Here is a 16,577-nt window from a genome sequence, read left to right as displayed (position 1 = left end):
GAACTAAACATAACAGAGCACACTTCACAGTCACTGGGCTCAGAGGTTGTCCTAAAGATTTTGACTGATCACTAACAAATATAAATACCACAAAATTGAGCTGCAGTGTCAAGACAATGAACCAGAGAAATGTGTGAACCTACAACACAAGTGCTGCAGTGGCAGTAGAATGATTTGGCAATTACTTTCAGGATGCACCTCATACTTAGGACTTCAATGGAAGTGCCTGTCGCCTTTTAATGTAAATTTTTGCTTATGATGGTAACTATGTTTAAGCAGTGTGTGTGTGTGTGTGTGTGTGTGTGTGTGTGTGTGTGTGTGTGTGTGTGTGTGTGTGTGTGTGTGTGTGGCAAGGGGGTAATTAACAGTTGAACTATCTTTGTTTTGTTTATCTCTCTCTAGTCGTAACAGGTAATGTGAATCAAGGACAAAGGTACTTTCTGAGTTACCTTAGTCAAGCTCCAACCCTTCTGTCCTGTACAGCTACTTGCTTTTATCCTGAGGTTGTTACTCTCTGGTCAGCAGGTGCTCCTAAAAAAGTTGCATACATTGTGTACAAAAATCTACATTTACAAAGAATTTGTGGGGCCAGACATGTTAGTAATGCTCAAGATATGGTGTGACTATTGGTATAGGGGCAATTCAGAAAATATCACCTGTCTACATTATGGCACAACTGGAATATGCTTGCTCAAATAGTGACAATGCATTCAGCTGAACTGGTAACCAGTGCTTCATATACCAACATCGTCTCCCCCTATAAAAAAAGAAATTTAGAGGCAGTCACATAAAAAAAAGCTTCTTTTCCTCTCCTAAACACTCGAAAATTGTGTGTATGTAGTTTGTTTTCATATACAGGGTGTATTAAAAGAGCTGTCACCATTACCTACACTGCTTGCATGGTGTTAATTTGCACACAGATTTCTGGTTGTTCCACTGGAAAGCTTACCAAGACATTTACAGCATAAAACTGATACCTGCTTGTATTTTAAAAAATGTACACAGCTCAAAGGTAGTGCAACTGCAGCTCTGTAGAATTACCATGCCTTTCATGCAGTACAACATTTTTAACCTCTGGGATTTGCTATGAAGTAATTACTCGATGCCATACGAAAAAACAAAACAGCCTCACTGCTAATATTTCTCACATACGTAACAGGTGATGGGAACAATGAAACCAACAAAATTAAGAAGACCATTAGCATTTTTTTTAAATTCATCTATCTTTTACAGTAAATTTCAACCATAAATGTTTCGTAGGCACATTACAACATTAACAAACACTGCATTATAAATATAATTTGGGACTTCAGTGTGCAACTATATACATGACCATTTTTATTACTTATGGGTTAATTTTATCAACTTACAGAAACAGTTAGTTTAAGAAACATTTAATCATGCCGATGGTCACCTGTTATCTCACTGCTACATAGTGTTAAACCATAAGCTAGGTGGAAGACTCACTTCTGCTGGTCTCAAAATACTTTATTGTGCGCTTCTGTTCCAAATGACAACTTCACAGCTACAGTAATTTCACCAATAAGGTGGGCTACAAATAGGTTGTAATTTTCTGACCTGAGTAGCTCTTCAGCAAATAGAGCTACATAATATGTGCTACTGTTTTTACATGACCACTAATGCTAGTCATGTTTACAATAGAAACAATAATTAGGCCCAATACATTTAAAATTGTATGCCTACAGCCAGAATGTACTACTTGTTGGAAATGAAAATTCATCAAAATACTTGTAGTACACACTGAAATACCTTGCATCCATTCTCTCTTGCTGCAATAAAGCTAAATCTCATAGCCAAAGGCAGTTGTACATTGTTGAGGGGAACTAGAACAGCTAGTAAATGTAACTAAATAATATCTGTATTCATTTGAGTTTGTTTCACCAAGATCCAGATTATGTTGTCACTTGTGTCCCCTTGTTCTCACATTAACCGATTAGTTTTCAATTTTGGCCAATTGATACAAGACAGACTTATAACTCCTTCATGTTCATTGTTATTGGCAATAACTTTATTAGCTCTGATGACAATACAAAACTTGATAAACAAGTCAATGCAATCTGTGCCAGCACTTACCTCTTTCAAATTTTGTTTACATTCAGTGCTATTCATTTTGTTCTAAGGCTTGTGTTTAGTATAAATAACCAATGGTGCATCTGTAGGCCATACCAGGTCCAATATTAAAACTGCCTCAATTTGATCCCATAGATTGCCACTTTACTGATGTGGCATTTAATAAATTAAAAAGAGCATCTCTCTTGAAATATTTACAAACTGAATACTACTGAACAAGACGTACGTACATTTTGACACAGTTATACAATTGAAAACGTTGACAGATGCTCCAAAAATTTCTTTTGCAACCTGAATACTGAAACATGTTCTAGGAACTACATTAAAATGTTAAAATTCTACACTGGAAGACACTCTGTTTCATTTTTATATTACTGCAGGAGGGCAGGAGCAAGATAAGGTACTTTCAGGTTCCAGTACTGACCATGGTCTTACTGTCATCCAGTTAGAAACATTCACACAATGTTAGTCATAGCAGAAGCACTTCCACTACAATGGTTGTGACAAGTATGCTCCTAAACCCTATTATTCTCATTTACTTTTTTGTGGTATACATTGTTCACTGATAAACAATGGCATCCTAGCAGACACTGTAGAAATAAACTTCTTTGGACCCAATACATGTTAAATGTTTATTAGTATTTCTGTCACAACAATAGAAGGTAAGTAAGGTTGCTCCACACCAAAATTATAAAATTTTTTACTGCCAACACCAGTTGTTCTGCTCCAAAATCAAACTAAATTTTCAGGTCTTCTGTGTGGTCTGCAAGTTCCTTTATGTTGGGAGCATATGTTTTACTTAATAGACAAGTTTTCTAGAACTTGTGATTTAGTAGAAAGCAAAGAAAAAACTAAAAGGTGATGAAATGAGAAATTAGAATGTGTGAGAATCACTCCAATTAGGCCAGTGGCTATATAATCTTGGTGGTGCACGGAACTGGGTTCTCAAGGCTGAGAAGAGACAGAAAAATGAAGTGAGATGTTTATGTTCCTTTGAAAGATCTAGACACACTAGGAAGGATTATGTATGCCAATCAAGGACTATTTAAGACCATGACAGTTGGTCCTCTTGACTAGGGGTGTGAGAGAACAAACCACCACAGAAGAAAGGGAAAAATATTGTGAACTGCTATGCCAGATAGACAAATGTGTAAATTCATTAACTGAACACGTAACAGGTATTGACTAGTAATAAGTTCCGCCAAAGCCAGTTGTCATTGGTTAGGTCAATACATGCCTAAGATGTCATTTTTCATGAGTAACACTGTGTGAACAAAGAACAGCTCTCAAGCATACTAAACATCAATGACCCGCTGCCTACTGGAATAACAAAGTTTCTTTATGGACCACATTTTGATTACTTGGCAGAAGCAATCTCTAGTTTATAGTGGGCTGTAATGATATCAAGCATAATATCTCACATCACCTCATAACTTTGGCATTCTGCTGTTTTTAGGGCAGTGCTTAACGAATCAAAGAATTTCGCCAAGATATGGCACCGTTTTTTATAATACCTGCCACTCTGCTTGTGTCATGTTAATGGAAACTGACAATCATAGCACCCACAATGGTTCAATTTTCACTTTCACAAAAAGAAAACCAGACTGTCTGTGGGTTTGGTGTTCAGCAGGGGGCAAAACCTTGTTAGTGGTCTCGCTGCGAGACTCAAAAGCATTCTAATGCCCGTGCTTACATCACCGGGTTTTGAGAGAACTGTCGGAAGGCAGCAGTGTTATTCTTGGCAGGTCCTGGCAAAAATTACTATTGGGACAGCAAATGCATTAAATCACTAGAAACTGCTGTCAGGTAGAACCACTGTACTCAATAACAACCAGAATCATTTCTATAAGTATCGCATATGAGTGCAGCTTATGGAAACTATATGGACATGAGTTCAAAATCCCTTTCTTATCTGCAGGAATTTACACTAGATTATCACACAACAGCTGTAGGGACCTAGAATAAGTTTATTCATTGAGAATACAGAAAATTGCGACACTCTCATTTCGTTATTTTCAACAGAACAACCAAAGGAAATGGAAAATCTAGCTGAAGAAATTAATAAATTACACCACAAAATTCAATTCATTTCATGTCACTGTAGGAATGAAACATTAACAAAACTTTTTATATAAAATTCTGAAATTTCCAGGAAGCCAACAATTACCAGGGTTACCATCCATATCAATATAAAAATGTGTTCTTCAGAAGAATGTTTAATCACATGCGTAATGATCCAATGGATACAAGTGAAATATAAAAAGAAACACAAATTGTAAAATCAGCTGCCTCCAGTTATGAATACATTCCCGCTGTAATACATAAATTAAACCAACCACCCACAAACAGGAAGACCATCTTTGTAATAAGCTGACCTTCCTCAAGGAAGATTTCATGCCAACCTCTTCAAGTTGTATGACATAAAAATAAGCTTCTTCACAAGCAACACAATACTGAAAGCACTAAGCAAGAATATCACAAGTCAGGTATGTCCAAACTTCTGCAATAAACAAACTGGTAGAAGCACAGGGATGCACTCTGTCTTAACATCCAAAACAAATCTGACTTTGCAGAATGAGTTACTGGGCAAGAATTGTGGCAATCAGTGTAGAAAAGAACCAGGCAAGAAATCTGACTTTCTTGAAGGAACTGAAATATCTTTCAACAGAGATACAGCACCAGTCTACTTGCTCAATGACAAATCTTGCCTTCACAACTATGAAGGCTTTATATTTCAAAAATAATTAAATTAAAAAAAAACCTGCCCCCCTATCTCTCTTTACATCTTACCTACATTAATATCACTATAAATAATCTTGCATGATATATCTAAGCCTTCTACTCTTGTTTTTAAAAGTAAACTTCATCTACATAGCAAGAGCTGCAAATATTGGAACTTTATTATTGGGCATTCATGTTCAGTTTCGATAAAAGTATTTACCCACACACTTTTATTGTCTCTGAGCAAAGTATGTTATATCTTCATAACACGCATCAGTTGTACAGTGCTGGCTAAGTTTAGTAATCGATTGTGCCTCATGGGCATGACTATTGTCTGAAGTAGTGATGGTAGGAATTGACACTTTGAATGCTGCATAGAGGGCTATGTGAGTGTCTTTTCTGAGCAGCACATTGCAAATCATACCAGATAAGCTCAATGTTCAAATCTGGGGAGTTTAGTGGCCAGTGGAAGTGTTTAAATTTAGAAGAGTGTTCCAGGAACCACTTTGTAGCAATTCTGGACCTGCCAACTGTATCATTGTCCTGCTGGAATTGACCGAGTCCATCAGAATTCCCAATGGACAGGATGCTTATGTATGTGTCACCTTTCAGGGTCATACCTAGCCATATACTCCAACTGCATGCCTGCTACATCATTACAGAGCCTCCACCACCTACAACTGTCCCCTACTGACATGCAGTGTCCATAGATTCAAGAGGTTGTTTCCATGCCTGTACGTGTCCAACTGCACGACACAGTTTGAAATGAGACTTGTCCGACCAGGCAATGCGTTTCCACTCATCAACAGTCAAATATCGGTGTTGATAGACCCAGGTGAGGCATAAAGCTTTGTGTCGTTCAGTCATCAAGGGTACACAAGTGGACCTTCCGCTACAAAAGTTCATATCGGTGATGGTTCACACTCTGACACTTGTCCATGGCCCAGCATTGAAATATGCAGAAGGGTTGCACTTCTGTCACTTTGAATGATTCTCTTCAGTTGTTGGTCCTGTTTTTGCAGGATCTTTCTTCGGCTGCAATGATGTCGGAGATCTTATGTTTTACTAGATTCCGGATATTCACTGAATGCTCATGAAAATAACCACTTCATTCTTACGTTGGGGATGCTTTGTCCCATTGCTCATATGCCAACTATAACACCACATTCAAATTCACGTAAATCTTGATAAGCTGCCATTGTAGCAGCACTAAGCAATCTAGCATCTGTGCCAGAAAAATGTTGTCTTATATAGGCATTGCCGACTGCAGTGCCATAATCTGTATGTTTACAAATCCCCCTATTTGAATACGCATGCCTAAGCCAGTTTTGTTGGCAATTCAGAGTATATACATATCCAGTGAGAAGATAATGATATGTTACCAATCCACATACTGTGATGGAAGAGGTACATGGCAGGGAATGTGTTGTGTTGTTTGATGGTTGATGGTATTTTGGGACCATTTTATCCTCAGAAAAAAAACCTCTTACCTTGATATGCTCAGGCTGTTACTATGACTGGCTGACTCCCGAGACACAGTCTTTTTCCAGCAATATGGTGCACTGCGGCAGATGTTGCGGACCAGGTGTTACGAGGTATGCTGAAATGGCAGGGGTGGTCCTATTCCCTGGTGTTCTAGGCCAACAGGCATTAGAAACGTGGGCTTGTTTCTGTGAGCACATACCAAGGACAGATTCTAACAAGCAGCTGTCAACCACATCAAAAATTTAATGAACAAAATCATTTCTGTCCTTGCCACAGGTGATGCAGATATAATGTGCTGAATGTGGATCGATCCTGATAACAGACTGGAAATTGTGCCCACATGTTGAAATTGATTAAACTGCATAAAACTTTGTGACAATACCTTAGGTCAAATTTGTTTGCATGCTGTTACACAACATAAGTGTTCTGTAACTTTTGAGACACTCTGTTTATCCACTGCCCATTGCAGGTTAAAAACCTTATTGTGCTGTCAGAGCCCTTGATATGTTCTCAGAAAGAGGCTAAACCACCACACATTTCAAGTCACCTGCTGTCCAGTTTATGTGGTGTTTGCTCCACTGACAACATATACATTTTTATGCCTCAATAGTCTTCTGCAAGGGTCCCACTGCATGCAACTTGCCATCACATTATTTGGTTGAAAACTAGTAGACATGGGTCTGCAGTGATTCCTGTTGTGTTTGAGACTGACTGTCAATGGCAACTTACAATGTTCATCTCGATGACTAACTACGAGTTAGGATCTTAATGTGGCCACATTGTGTGGTACAACATTCCTTGTAGACAAGCATTTGGGAGAGAATAATCCCATACGAGGAGGGTTGAGGAAAGAGCATGTAAAAGGCACATTATAAAATATGTGATGAAGGGAGGCAAATAACGTTGAGTAGCATCTATCGACCCACTTCACTGAGTGGTCAGCATATCTGACTGCCATGCAGTTCATTTCCAGTCATGTCACACCTTCTCTCTGCTCAGGGAGTGGGTGATATGTTGTCCTTATTATTGATTCATCATCGCCAGCATGAAAGTCACCCACCGTGGTGTCAACAGAAAAGACCTGCAACTTGTCAGCGAAACTTACCCAGCAAGTGACTCCCAGGTATCAATGTCCATATGACCACTTCATTCCACCTAGAGCATTAGAAAGGGAAACGTACCAAAGAGGAACAGTGACCAAATATGCTAGGCTATAAACAAACAAGGATACTATTTCAAAATTTAAAAGCTTTTGTCTACCTTGGTCACCAAAGTCTGAACATTATGGCCTTTCCTCAGAAACATACAGTGATCAGAAGTCCAAAGTAGCAACCGAAAAAAGATATCTTATCAGTGTACTATCAGATATGAGGCTCCTCTGAAATTGTCTATGGAGGTTTTTTACTTTCTCCTACATAAAGGGTGAGATGAACTCCACTGATAAAATTCAGGTGGTGGTTCAAAGATGTTTTATGAGTATTTTGGTACAATGGACCTTGGTCTCCTGTGGCTCACTGCAAAGTAATAATGTAATTATGATTTATTTAGTTTGTTACCTTCATTTCTTCTGAAAATACACTGTCCAGACACGTTAATGTGACTACCCGTCAAGACCTCGAATAACCTCTTTTTGCAGTGCACACCATTGCGAGACATGCAGGAAGAGATTCATGGAAATGATCATATGGCATTAATGACTGGCAGACCCCATCCAGGCTCGATCAGTTGCCTACTGCAATTCTTTTCATTTTATGCTGCTTTTGAGACATGCTTGTTGATGACAAGAACAACACAATGCCCACTTTCCAAGGACACAAAAATCCCGTATCAAACTGGGCTCCCCCACGTGGCTGTGAGGTTCTGTATTAACAGGGGTGTGGAGCCATTACTATTTCATTGCCAAGTCCAGGTGTTCTAGGTTTCTCATGTGAGGATCCACAGACAATACACCCTGGCAGGGGGGTTCCCACAGATTCTCAGTTGGTTTAAATCCGAGGACTTTGGTGGTTAGAGGCATGTAATAAACTCGTCCTGTTGCTGTTTGAACCACACATGTACACTGCGAGCTGTGTTGCATTGTACTGCTGGTAAATGTCACTATGCTGAATAAAAACAAACTGTGTGTACGGGTGGACATGGCCCTCGAGGACAGACGGATACATCTGTTGATCCTTTGTGCCTCCCAGAATATCATCACCACCCAGGGAATGCCACAGACTCCCTCCCCTGTTGTGCCCCATTCTGACAGTTGTTGCAGTGTGTTTTGCTTTCAGACATTTAACAATGTGCATGCCAATGGCCATCTGTCATTTGAAAAGCCTCTCGGTTCATCTGGGTGGTCAGTTGTTTAACAGATGCACGTCTCTGCAGCTGACACTCACCCCTGTCATCTGTGGCCCATGACTACACAACAGTATCCACGGCACCAATTCTGAATAGCACCATTTTGCTGAGCACAGTATACTTTAACCACACAGACATGCGAACAGTTTACAGACTTACTCATTCCCAAATGCTTCCACCCTTTCCCCAAAAGCCAATGACAGTGCACATTTTGTCTCCTCCTTACAGTGACAACTGCACTATTTTCTCTGGCTCCCAACATGCTTTGTATACCCTTCACTGCTAGTGGTGTTGTCTGTGAGTGATTACTGCATGTCGATTTTGATTGCAGGCAGTGGTCACATTAATATTATGGACCAGACCATGTATCTACACAATAAAGAAAAAACCCAGTGTAGCATATCAACTGTATTTTGTCAAAAAATATGCAAGTTTTTTCCACAGAAACGAAAATTTCTAAATTCGTTCCCCTGTTGAAAAAGAGTGATAATCTTGAAACAGAAAACTGCAGACCTGTCTCACTTCTCCCAACTTTCTCTAAGGTTTTGGCGATACTAATCAAATATAGAGTGACACATTATCTTAATTATGGAATCTGATAAACAGTAATCAGCATGGATTTCTAGCTGGGAGTAGTACCGAAACAGCTTTACTGGAAAAAACCCAAAAGAAATAATTAGTAAATTGGGAGAGGGAAAAAGTGTTGTCAGGATAAATCTAGAGCTGTGAAAAGCCTTTGACACTGTTGACCACAGCATACTTTTGGAAAAGCTTGAAGCTATAGGTATCAGAGGACCGGAACAAAAAGTGGCTTGAGTAGTATCTGGAAAAGAGGATGACGGTGGTTGGAATTACAGCACCAAAAGAAGTGTATTAGGCCCCTTGCTGTTCCCCATTTACATTAATTATATTCATGTGCCAGAGAGAAAAGCTAGAATCAAGTTGTTTTGCTGAAGATACTAGTTTAATTGTTTGTTTTATGAAGCAGTCATTGCACACTATTGTGGACCATGTCCTACAAGATACACAAAAATGGCTCGGTGCAAACAAGCTAACACTGAATGCAAAAAAAAAAAAAAAAACTAATTATGTGCAATATGTAAGAATAAGTGAACATGACAACCTACATCTCACTATGGAGGGAAACAACTTGAAAGAGTTCAGTGAGCAAAATTCCTGGGTATGCACATTGATGAGAAGATAAACTGGAAGGACCATGTGGTGAGCTTAGCACTAAAACCCAATTCAGCATGTTTTGTACTTGGAATAATTTCAAGAGTTTGTAGTAATGGCTGTACCAGATCAGTATATTTTGGCTATTTCCAGTCAATTGAGGCCTATAGGATAGTATCCTTGAGGAAAAACAAATTGTTGTTTAAATGAGATTTTCAAATTACAAAAACACCCTATTCAGATAACGACCCAGAGCCCACATCAAACACGTTGTAGGCCCCTTTTTAAAGCATTGGAAATTTTTGCAATTCCATCATTATACATTCTGAAATGTCTGTCGGTGATGAAACAAAATCGCGACAAAATGAAAAACCAATACAGGTTACCATACACGGCAATGTAAAAATCTCCACTTACAGGCTGTAATAAGGACCCAAAGTCAGAAACATGTATGTAATCAAGGCATCAAACTTTTTAATGCACTATCAAAACATATCAAAGAGCTGGAAAATTAGGAATAATTTAAAACTGTTATAAAGAACAACATGCTTGACAAATGTTATTACAGCATAAGTGAATAGCTGTGCACAAATGTATAAGGATTTAATTTCATGTGATGAACAAAATTTCATCAGTGAATGTGTCTTGCAAGCCCATAAGAAGATCAATAACCACATGCTTAACAAGTGTCACTAAAGTATAAGTGAATAGCTCTGCTCAAACGTAGAAAAATATATGATGTGGCAAATGAAATCACAACTTCAAGGAATAGGTCTGTCCAGCACATAATTTCTTGTGTCATAAAAACAGTTATTTGTTGTATATTGTATTAAAAATGAGATAAATTAATATGAATACAGCACAAATTTGATCATTGGGATGTTGTGGTCTTAAGTCCTGATACTGGTTTGATGCAGCTCTCCATGCTGTTCTATCCTGTGCAAGCTGCTTCATCTCCCAGTACCTACTGCAACCTACATCCTTCTGAATCTGTTTACTGTATTCATCTCTTGGTCTTCCTCTACGTTTTTACCTTTCCTGCTGCCCTCCAATACTAAGTTGGTGATGTCTGAGAACATGTCCTACCAACCGATCCCTTCTTCTACTCAAGTTGTGCCACAAACTCGCCTTCTCCCGAATCGTATCCAATACCTCCTCATTAGTTATATGATCTACCCATCTAATCTTCAGCATTCTTCTGTAGCACCACATTTCGAAAGCTTCTATTCTCTTATTGTCCATGTTTCACTTCCATACCAGGCTACACTCCATACAAATACTTTCAGAAACGACTTCCTGACACATAAATCTATACTCGATGTGAACAAATTTCTCTTCTTCAGAAACGCTTTCCTTGCCAGTCTACATTTTATATCCTCTCTACTTCTCATCAGTTATTTTGCTCCCCAAATAGCAAAACTCATTTACTACTTTAAGTGTCTCATTTCCTAATATAATTCCCTCAGTATCACCTGACTTAATTCGATTATCCTTGTTTTGCTTTTGTTGATGTTCACCTTATATCCTCCTTTCAAGACACTATTCATTCCGTTCAACTGCTCTTCCAGGTCATTTGCTGTCTCTGACAGAATTACAATGTCACTGGCGAACCTCAAAGTTTTTATTTCTTCTCCGTGGATTTTAATACCTACTCCGAACTTTTCTTTTACTGCTTGCACAATATACAGACTGAATAACATCGGGGAGAGGCTACAACCCTGTCTCATTCCCTTCCCAACCACTGCTTCCCTTTCATGTCCCTCGAATCTTATAACTGCCATCTTGTTTCTGTACAAATTGTAAATAGCCTTTCGCTCCCTGTATTTTACCCCTGCCACCTTTAGAATTTGAAAGCAAGTATTCCAGTCAACATTGTCAAAAGCTTTCTCTAAGTCTACAAATGTTAGAAACGTAGGTTTGCCTTTCCTTAATCTACTTTATAAGGTAAGTCGTAGGGTCAGTATTGCCTCATGTGTTCCAATATTTCTACGGAATCCAAACTGATCTTCCCCGAGGTTGGCTTCTAGTTTTTCCATTCATCTGTAAAGAATTTGCGTTAGTACTTTGCAGCTGTGACTTATTAAACTTATAGTTTGGTAATTTTCTCATCTGTCAACGCTTGCTCTCTTTGGGATTGGAATTATTATACTCTTCTTGAGGTCTGAGGGTATTTCGCCTGTCTCATACACCTTGCTCACCAGATGGTAGAGTTTTGTCAGGACTGGCTCTCCCAAGGCTGTCAGTAGTTCTAATGGAAGGTTTTCGACTCAGGTCTTTCACTGCTCTGTCAAACTCTTCATGCAGTATCATATCTCCCATTTCATCTTCATCTACATCCTCTTCCATTTCCACAATATTGTCCTCAAGTACATCACCCTTGTATAGATCCTCTATATACTCCTTCCAACTTTCAGCTTTCCCTTCTTTGCTTAGAACTGAGTTTCCATCTGAGCTCTTGATATTCATACAAGTGGTTCTCTTTAATTTTCCTGTAGGCAGTATCTATATTACCCCTGGTGAGACAAGCCTCTACATCCTTACATTTGTCCTCTACCCATCTCTGCTTAGCCATTTTGCACATCCTGTCGATCTCATTTTTGAGACATTTGTATACCTTTTTGCCTTCTTCATTTACTGCATTTTTATATTTTCTCCTTTCATCAGTTAGGTTCAATAACTCTTCTGTTACCCAAGGATTTCTAGCAGCCCTCATCTTTTTTCCTACTTTATCCTCTGCTGCCTTCACTACTTCGTTTCTCAAAGCTACCCATTTTTTTCTACTGTATTACTTTCCCCCATTCCTGTCATTTGTTCCCTTACGGTCTCCTTGAAGCTCTGTACAACCACTGGTTCTTTCAGTTTATCCAGGTCCCACCTTTTTGCAGTTTCTTCAGTTTTAATCTACAGGTCATAACCAATAGATTGTGGCCAGAGTCCACATTTGCCCCTGGAAATGTCTTACAATTTAAAACCTGTTTCCTAAATCTCTGTCTTACCATTATATAATGTGAAATATTGCAGTATCTCCAGGTCTCTTCCACATATACAACCTTCTTTCATGATTCTTGAACCCAGTGTTAATCATAGCTAAGTTATGATCCGTGCAAAATTCTACCAGATGGCTTCCTCTTTCATTTCTTCCCCCCCCCCCCCCCCCCCAATCCATATTCACCTACCACGTTTCCTTATTTCCCTTTTCCTGCTACCGAATTGCAGTCACCAATGACTATTAAATTTTCGTCTCCTTTCACTATCTGAATAATTTCTTTTACTTCATCATACATTTCTTCGTCATCTGCAGAGCTAGTTGGCATATAAAGTTCTACAACTGTGGTAGGCGTGGGCTTCGTGTCTATCTTGGCCACAATAATGCGTTTACTATGCTGTTTGTAGTAGCTTACCCACACTCCTATTTTTTTTATTCATTATTTAACCTACTCCTGGTTACCCCTCATTGATTTTGTGTTTATAACCCTGTAGTCACCTGACCAAAAGTCTTGTTCCTCCTGCCACCGAACTTCACCAATTCCCGCTATATCTTACTTTAACTTATCCATTTCCCTTTTTAAATTTTCTAACCTACCTGCCCGATTAAGGGATCTGAAATTCCACGCTCCGTTCCGTAGAACGTCAGTTTTCTTTCTCCTGATAACGACATCCTACTGAGTAGAGCTCGCCCAGAGATCCGAATGGGGGATTATTTTACCCCCGAAATGTTTTACCGAAGAGGACGCCATCATCATTTAACCATACAGTAAATGTGCATGCCCTCGGGAAAAATTTCTGCCATAGTTTCCCCTCGCTTTCAGCCATTCACAGTCCCAGCACAGCAGGGCCGTTTCGGTTCGTGTTACAAGGGCAGATCAGTCAATCATCCATAATGTTGCCCTGCAACTACTAAAAAGGCTGCTGCCCCTCTTTAGGAATCACACCTTTGTCTGGCCTCTCAACAGATACTCCTCCGTTTTGGTTGCCCTATGGTACGTCTATCTGTATCACTGAGGCAAGCAAGCCTCCCCACCAACGGCAAGGTCCATGGTTCATTGGGATGATGATAAATAAAAGTGGCGAGTGGATGAGTGTGTTATGCATTGCAAGGCAAAACACAGCCAACTGGGCACGGTATAGCAAGAGCCAACGCTGCAGCACACTACTGGAACAGAAACCTTTCATCATTTTCCACTATGGAAGTGTTTAGAGAACGTGAGCTTAAGTCCTAAACGAACATAGTGTGGATGTGTAAGCCCTCAGCCTTCGTGCACTAAATTCTTCTCATCTCAGTACCACAGCCTTCGCCATCGGCGTAACCGTGGAATGCAGTAAGGGGTTGGCTGTTCGACCACAAGAAACAGCAGCCTGCCCTGAGTTACAAGGGGCTAGCGGAAATTCGCGGGGATTGTCAGCTGCACTGTTTTTCTGCTTTACCTACAACTCAGACTATTGTGGTCGTGACATTTCTTGTACCTATTAAGTGTTGCAACAATGTATTTGTATGATTTCAGCTGTTACAACTGCGACTCTTTGGCATCACGGTAATAGGGTACGGCATTTTTTCGCCTGTTTAACTGCACAGTTTTATTTTTCGCTATCGATTTGCTGTAGTACCTTAGAACATATTCTGAGGTCAAACAGAACGACCTCAACGCGAGCCAGCATGAATTTCGAGAATATAGATCATGCAAAACCCAATTCACTTAAAAAGCACAGTTGTCCTGGTGAGTGAAATGCGTTTCGGAAATCAGTAAACACCGTTTTCCCCTGTCTGCCTTGATCTCTGGTTTTCAGACTGTCGTTCGAGTCGGGTTGCACGTAGTCGATGTTTTCGGAATCCATGCTGCTTAGCAGGGGGGAGCTCATTCAGTCTGAGGTAACTCGTTACGCCTGAGTTCAGAATTATAAATTTTCTGCTTGACCAAGATTTCGTGCCACCGTGAAGACCAGCCTAGACTTCAGGGTGGCTCTAATGCCACTCTTGATTCCTTGTGGATAGCTTGGAAGTTAATGCTGATAATCTCTGAGAACTGTACACAGTCGTATGCGTGAATACAAGGTGCGCTGATAAAAAGTAAAACATTTATTAACTGTCGGCTGCTACTTGGTAATCAGCACGTGATTACCGACGCAAAAGGTAATACAGAGTTTGACAGTAGGCGTACAAAAAATATCTCGTGACCAAAGACGTAAGCGTAGTTATGGCGATTCGCTTCTTAAAAGTTTACACAAGTACAGATGGAAATTGTGCTCGAATATCTGATACAAATAAAGCAATATACTGATGTGAGTTGGGCGTTTTACTGCTCTGTAACTGGCAACAGGATCGCGTTTACGTGTATGTTATCTGGGCATCACAACCAATTAAAATAAATCCTCCCCCCCCCCCTATAAGCATAAAAAAGCAAATGTCGGGCTTGGTAGTCTAGCGATAATGAGCGTGCAGGAACAGTAGAAGTCGCTAGTTCGAATCTCGGTGCCTTTCTTTTTTGTATTTTTAAGTGCAGTGTGCCATGTTTTTGGCTAAATATACCACTTAATCTTTTACCCTTGTTTTCGTCTGTCTGTTGCAGATCCTTTGCTTCGGGAACGGGGAGATGTATCAAGTTGAAATTTTTTTCACATACAGAGGTCGTGTTCCCTTCACGGTGTAAAATATACAGACCTAGAGGGCACTTTCTGTTGACCTACACTAATGAAAATTAGCAAGGAGCAAGGTTTTACAGTACACGTAAAGGAAAAATCCGAAAACTGGCAATTTGTTATTATATCACACGGAAATTGTTATCCAACATCGAACTTCAAATTACAACATCAGTAGTTCTGCGTTCATGTTGACTGGGTCCCAATACTAAACGTCAAATATCGCGCAAGGAATGGCAGTATTGTGTTTCGGAATGTAGCCGTCATCAGATATCCATATGCGATTACTGCATGTGCATATGTCGTTCAAAGTTGCATGTGAAGCAAAATTTCGCAGAATAGACGCAGTTAGCCTCAATGCAAAACTTCTAATTACTCTAATAACAGTAATACTTAAATATCTTCAACATTTCGCGGTCCTGTCACCAACTGTATAAACATTAATTTTAATAATGAACAGTCTCAGTTGCACCGTTTATCTAGAATTTACCTGTGTTTCAGTCGGGATAACCCAACCTTCTTCACAATAACATATCTACTGTCTGTCCATAGTGGACATCGCCAAGTTAATACTACTAATTCATAAACTATCGCCAGACTGTAAAACTTATCTGGCACTGCCTCGGCCCCACTTCGCGACCGCGATACGGCAGCCACGAGTGCTGTACTGGATCTCCACTATGAACACACAGTAAACACTGTTATTCTGAAGAAGGTTGAGTTATCCCTACTGAAACCTGGGTAAAGTCTAGGTAAGCGGTGCAACAGAGGCTGTTCATTATTAAAATAATAATACTGGTCGCCTGCTTCCTGCATGACTTTGTCACATTTATACTATTAAAATGAAAACATTCTCGAAAATCTTTTAATCCGTGGGATCGGTATCTTGCCAGGATCAATGTCGATAACGGGTGAAAATAGTCGAGATTCTCTACTCCCGGAACGTATGAACTGTCTACATACATAATTAAGTTTGTATAACATCCTCACCGAGCGAGTCCATTTTTTCGTTTTTTTTTTTTTTTTTTGTATATTATGCAATGTACCTTTTTTCTCTTTTGAAAATGTGTCTTAATGACGTGTAAGATTTGGCAGTTCATGGATGACTGACATGCAATGATTCAAACCCA

The sequence above is a fragment of the Schistocerca gregaria genome, unplaced genomic scaffold (genome assembly GCF_023897955.1).
Source record: "Schistocerca gregaria isolate iqSchGreg1 unplaced genomic scaffold, iqSchGreg1.2 ptg000047l, whole genome shotgun sequence".
NCBI lineage: Eukaryota > Metazoa > Arthropoda > Insecta > Orthoptera > Acrididae > Schistocerca > Schistocerca gregaria.
The sequence above is the reverse complement of the archived record's forward strand: the minus strand, read 5'-3'. Positions refer to the sequence as shown.